Source organism: Balaenoptera musculus, chromosome 5, assembly GCF_009873245.2.
Source record: "Balaenoptera musculus isolate JJ_BM4_2016_0621 chromosome 5, mBalMus1.pri.v3, whole genome shotgun sequence".
Lineage (NCBI taxonomy): Eukaryota > Metazoa > Chordata > Mammalia > Artiodactyla > Balaenopteridae > Balaenoptera > Balaenoptera musculus.
Window position 1 is genome coordinate 12,353,460 of NC_045789.1, and position 6,654 is coordinate 12,360,113.

Consider the following 6,654-nt stretch of genomic DNA (forward strand, 5'->3'; position numbering starts at 1 on the left):
GTGTGAAAACTGGACAGCTACATGTAGAAGAATGAAACTAGAACATTCCCTAACACCATACACAAAAATAAACTCAGAATGGATTAAAGACCTAAATTTAAGGCCAGACACTATAAAACCCTTAGAGGAAAACATATGTAGAACACCATTTGACATAAATCACAGCAACATCTTCTTTGATTCACCTCCTAGAGTAATGAAAATAAAAACAGAAATAAACAAATGGGACCTAATTAAACATAAAATCTTCTGCACAGCAAAGAAAATCATAAACAAAATGAAAAGACAACCCACAGAATGGGAGAAAATATTTGCAGATGAAGCAGCTGACAAAGGATTAATCTCCAAAATATACAAACAGCTCATGCAGCTCTATGTCAAAAAAAAAAAAAAAAACCCCACTCAAAAAATGGGCAGATCTAAATAGACATTTCTCCAAAGAAGACATACAGATGGCCAAAAGGCACATGAAAAGATGCACAAACTGCTAATTATTAGAGAAATGCAAATCAAAACTACAGTGAGATATCACCTCACACCAGTCAGAATGGCCATTATCAAAAAGTCTACAAACAATAAATGCTGGATAGGGTGTGGAGAAAAGGGAACCCTCCTACACTGTTGGTGGGAATGTAAACTGGTACAGCCACTATGGAGAACAGTATGGAGGTTCCTTAAAAAACTAAAAATAGAACTACCAAATGATCCAGCAATTCAACTCCAGGGCATATATCTGGAGAAAGCCATAATTTGAGAAGATACATGCACCCCAATATTCACTGCAGCACTATTTATAGGAGCCACGACATGGAAGCAACCTAGATGTCAATCAAGAGAGGAATGGATAAAGAAAATGTGGTACATATATACAATGGAATAATACTCAGCCAAAAACACACACAAAAAAAACAATGAAATAATGCCATTTGCAGCAACATGGATAGACCTAGAGATTGTCATACTGAGTGAAGTAAGTCAGACAGAGAAAGACAAATATCATATGATATCTCTTATATGTGGAATCTAATTTTAAAAATAATACAAATGGACTTATTTACAAAACAGAAACAGACTTATAGATATCAAAAACAAACTTATGGTTACCAAAGGGGAAATGTGGTGGGGAAGAGATAAATCAGTAGCTTGAGATTAACATACACACAGTACTATATATAAGAGAAATAACCAACAAGGGCCTACTATATGGCACAGGGAACTCTACTCAATATTCTGTGATAACCCATATGAGAAGAGAATATGAAAAAGAATGAATATATGTATATGTATAGCTGAGTCACTTTGCAATTTCACTTCAGGGAATATATCCAAAGGAAATGAAACACTAACTCAAAAAGATATCTGCACCTCCGTGTTCATAGCAGCATTATTTACACTAGTCAAGACATGGAAACAAACTAAGTGTCCAACAATGAATGAATGGATAAAGAAGCTGTGGTATGTATTATATACTGGAATATTATTCAGTCATAAAGAGACAAGGAAATTCTGCCACTTGTGACAACATGGATGGACCTTGAGGACATTCTCCTAAGTGAAATAAGGCAGAGAAAGACAGATACGCATAATCTCACTGGTAAGTAGAACCCTCCCCAAAACAAAAACAAAAAAACAAACTCAGAAAAAGAGATCAGATTTGTGTTCGCAAGGCAGGGTTTAGGGGGTGAAGGAATTGGAGAAAACTGGTCAAAAGGTACAAACTTCAAGTTATAAGATAAGTAAGTATGAGGGATGTAATGCCCAGCATGATGACTATACTTAACATGGCCGTACGATGTAAAAGTTAAGAGTGTAAATCCTAAGACTTATCATCACAAGGAAAACAATTTTTTTCTTTATTGCTTTCTCTTTGTACTCTTTATATGATATGATGACGCTCACTAAACTTATTGCAGTAATCATTTCACAATATAAGTCAAACCATCATAATGTGCACTGTAAACTTATACACGGATGTATGTCAACTATATCTTACTAAAACTGGAAAAATAAAAAAACATTGTTATAAAAATGAGTAATACCTTTGACAGATTCATCAGAAGCTGGACATAGTTGATAGAGACTCAGTGAGCTTGACAATGTCAACAGAAACTTTGGAAACTGAAATGCAAAGAGGAAGAATAAAATAGATAAAAACAGAACAACACCCAAGAACTGTGGGAACTTTAAGAAGATGTAACATATATATAACTGGGATACCAGAAAAACAGAGAATGGAGCAGAAGAAATATTTGAAATATTAATGGCTGAGAGCTTTCCAAAATTAATGACAAACACTATACTTCAGATTCAGGAAATTCAGAGAACACTAAGTATAAAACTTATTAAAAAATCTATACCTAGGCATATCATATTCTTAAGAGATTTAAAAGATAACTTTTTAAAAAGTAGTCACAGTAATGATGTATTGGGTGACACATGACATGGCATTTATTGGTGAAATATGTTGGCTTATCAACCTGGATAGAGCAGCTATTATTTTTCAGTTTATTACCCAAATTTTCATTAGCATCATGTAATATGTTATCAATATGTTGACCTATCATATTGAGAGAAAACTTTAATTTCATACTTATATCATCCTAGCATTTTATTCACTATAATTTTATATGCTGACATTATTCATTTCTCACCAACTGTTTGGCATCTCTTTTCCTGGGCAATAAGTTCTGCTAGTAAATAACTTATGTTCTGTGTCTTTTCACTGAATTTGATTTTTTTTTTTAAATAAGAGCTTTACTGTGCTTGTTTTGATATTCTAAGAGCACCTTAAGAAATAAACACTTTTATTTGTCAAATGCCTACGACTTGTAGTGAAGTGTTGTTTCAGTTTTTCTGGAGACATTGATGTATTTCTGAGTTGCTTCCCACATACAGCGTAGTGAAATAGAACTGTTTGGGTTAGCATTTCAGCCCATACAGTACCCATTCGTAAGTAGCTGTCACTGTAAACACAGTGTCATTGGTATGCAGGTTCATTGTAGCACTAGTGTGGAGAAATGAATCAGATTATAATTCTTCATCATTAATATTTTAGACAAAAACTTCATCAAGATAATAATAATAAATAATAAATCAATATACACATATGTTAAAAAATGTAAATAACCATTAAAGAAATATCGCCAAAACATAAAGCCTTCACAAAATGATTCACTTCTGACCTACCCAACCCAAGTCTCGCAACATTTACAACCATAAAGTAGAAGAGGGCAGTTGACTGGGAGCACATAAAACTTCCATCTTTAGAATGAACATTTCCCTCTGAATCCTTACTTACACTGAGAGAAGCTACTTGTCTGTATAAGAGGAGACTGGGAAGGTAATTTATGAGAGAGAAGCTGAGGCCACCAGCCTACACACTCCCCTCTGAGCAATGCAGTGTTACCTCTACATTACATCTGTAATTGTATCTGTATTACCTCAAAATCTGAGAATGAACTGAACCCAATGATCGTGGTTCTACTGCCCACTGCCATAGAAGAGTGAAAAACCTCTAAAGAAATTGTTAATGGGGATTCTCACTTACTGTCATCATTACAAGGGCTAGCATCACACAATATGTGAAGATTAAAAAACAATATGTAATTTTTTCAGATGACTATTTCTTGAAGAACCCTTACTGACATCTCCCCAAGCTCTCTGGTTGCACAGAACCTCAGCTGAGTGGCCAGCACTGGAGAGGTAGAGGTAGATTGATGTTCTTTGCTGGGATCTCTTTACATATGTCAAGGGTATTCTTTGCTGTCCTCTTTTCCTGATTGATTTCCTAAGCTCACTCTCCCCTTCCTCTGTCACTGTCAACTCACTGGACAATTTGCTCTTCTGTCCTCCAGTCATAGAAAAAATCTAAAATGATTGCTTCAACAGTTGAGATGAGGAACAGATGCTGGATTTGGTGTCACCCTTAGGAATTCTTGATGATTTGTTAGTCACACTGACAGAATTGTAAATGCTTAAGGACATTCACTGGAAATAGGAGAACCTGTTAGGCAATTATGATGACAGTCTCTAATCAACTGTCATATTAGGATGTGTTTATATTCAATCTGGACGTTATCATGATTAGGCTGAGAGACTTTAAGTACTAGAAATTCACTTAACAGATTTTTATGGAGTGTCTACTTTGTAGCAGGCAGTATTTTAAACCCTGGGATATGTATTATGAATGGTAGTCTACTCTGAAACTCCCTTCTCCCGAAAAGCTTTCATTCCAGAAATGCAGGAAAATACATATAATATTTTCCTTCATTGAGAAATGCCCTGTCTTAGGCCCAAAATCATGATCTTCATGTTTTCATTTCTTCCTTATAGCAGGCCACAGGGACTTATCCTACTTTCCTCCTTCTCATTAGCTATCACCATTTCTATCCCATTCCATTCAATCTAGCTGCAAAAAAGAATGCTTTGTACTTCCAACACCCCTTTCCTTATATTCTGAATTTTAATATTCAATACTATTTTAAGTTTTGGGATGTTGATAGTATCCCACATGGAGGAGGAAACACTAAAGCTTATTAGTAAGACAATACTACCTTAACAAATAAACTTCAAAATCTCAGTGGTTTATTTCTTGCTCATGCTAAGAAGAAGAAAACAGTACGTCCTAAGAGTGGACGCCTTTCTTCCGAGGGCCGAATTCACACAGTGGCTCTTTTCACATAGTGGCTCTATCATCTCCAACACTGAGGTTTCCAGTGCCACGGTGCTTCCCTGCATCAATCTGGCAGAAAGGTAAAGAACACGGGGCATCCCTTCTAGGAGGTTTTCATGGATCAGGTTTATAAGTGAACACATATATTACATCTGTTCATATTCCATCATCTAGAACTTAGTCTATGGCTATGCCTACTTACAAGAGAATCTGGGAAATATAGTTCAGATATATGCCCAGAAAAAAAGAGTAAAACAGGTTATCTAATGAAGTAGTCAGTCTCTGCCATAAATAATGAGGATTCTAAGATTCTGGAATATTTCTAAGACTACTTATAGTAGTCAATTGATGATTATTAATTATAAATAAATAAATATTTAAAAAAATTATTAATCATAAATATTTAAAAAATTATTAATCATAAATAAATAAAAAATATTTAAAAAAAGGAAAAATCATCATTAAAAAATCTTAATTACATATCTACTCTCCAGAAGATACTACACCATTATACATCTCTAGAGTTGTGATTTACTTAAATAAAATCTCCATAAGGTGATTTTGTTTGTCTTCTTATACAATCCAGAACATAAAGGTGCTCAGTGTTTGAATGAATAAGTGTATAAACGAAAGAACGAATGAAAAATTGATTATCTTTTGACTCAAGTGAACAACTGGTCATTCTGATATTTGACACTGGTTCAATAGGACCCAATTACACTATTGTTAGTTGTCTATTCTTTCACTTATTCTAAGGAGGGAATAAAATAATTGGGGAAAAAATGAAGTGAAATAATAAATCTTAATTATAACACTCTGGTTTCTCTTCAGATTGAATAAATCTTTTGCCTTTTACTAAAGAGTTCCATGGAGAGGAATAACTCTGAGTCTTATAGCAATTTTTTGAGGCCTTGCCCTGGCAAGGCTACTTATTGTGGTCCAAATGAAAGAATTATTGCTTTTTTGCTTCTTACAGCAAAGCTACTTGCTAGTTTTTGCTAGTTACTTAGCGTATGTGTGCCTATTAAAGCAAACAGGATTTTCTGGGAATCTGTGTACAAATAGGGTGCCCAGGTTCAATCGAACTGGATCCTGCATACATTCCACAACTAAGCGTCTGCATGCCACAACTAAGACAACTAAGAAGTCCGCATGCCACAACTAAGATAACTAAGACCCAGCACAGCCTAAATAAATGAATAAATAAATATATAAATATTTTCAAAAAGGAAAAATCATCATTAAAAAAATCTTAATTACATATCTACTCTCTAGAAGATATTACATCCTGTTCTTTCCTTTAAACCTCTCTATCTAAGTGACAAGGAAACAGGAGGAATTCCAACACAATTATTACACAGCAATATATACCATATGCCAGGACAATCAAAACATGATCCCCATCAGCTAGGAGAAGCTCCTGTGGTTATCTGTTGCTGTAATGTAAGCCAAGGTTAGCCCAGCATAGCTGTGCCTCATGAAAGACAGTGGATGTAGATCTACCTATCCTTTGCCCTTTGCTGCCACCCCAAAACTGGAGAACCATCTTGGATCCTAATTTTTAATCAGTACATTTTGCAATGTAATGCACAGCTGTATATTCTCAACACTGTCAAATCTCTAGCTGACCATGGACATAGTCCTTAGCATATCCTCATACAAGAATGTATATATATATATATATATATCATCAAGGATTACAACATAAAGTGAAGAGTGCCATAATGGAGATATATATAAAATGTAATGGTTGAGCAGGAAAGAGAATAATGTGCTATTTTAGAGTTGAGGAAGCCTTTTCAGAGGGACTTCCCTTTGAGCTGAGAATTGCCACATGAGCCAAAAGCAGGAGGCAAATGGATATCAAAGATTTGATGCATGCAAAGGTTTATGGGATGAAAGTGAGCAGCATATGTAGCGAGGGCATGAAGTGAAAACTTGTAGGGGATAAAAAAGAAAGAAGGTTGGGGTGAGATGCTGAA

At 34.9% G+C, this 6,654-nt stretch overlaps 1 non-coding gene across 1 annotated transcript; it reads left to right on the forward strand.

Annotated features, from left to right (window-relative positions):
* Positions 1-5,483: 5,483 nt before the first annotated feature.
* LOC118896227 lies at positions 5,484-5,599 on the forward strand. Its single transcript, XR_005020133.1, has one exon. It is a non-coding gene; the product is annotated as a U5 spliceosomal RNA (small nuclear RNA).
* Positions 5,600-6,654: the final 1,055 nt, after the last annotated feature.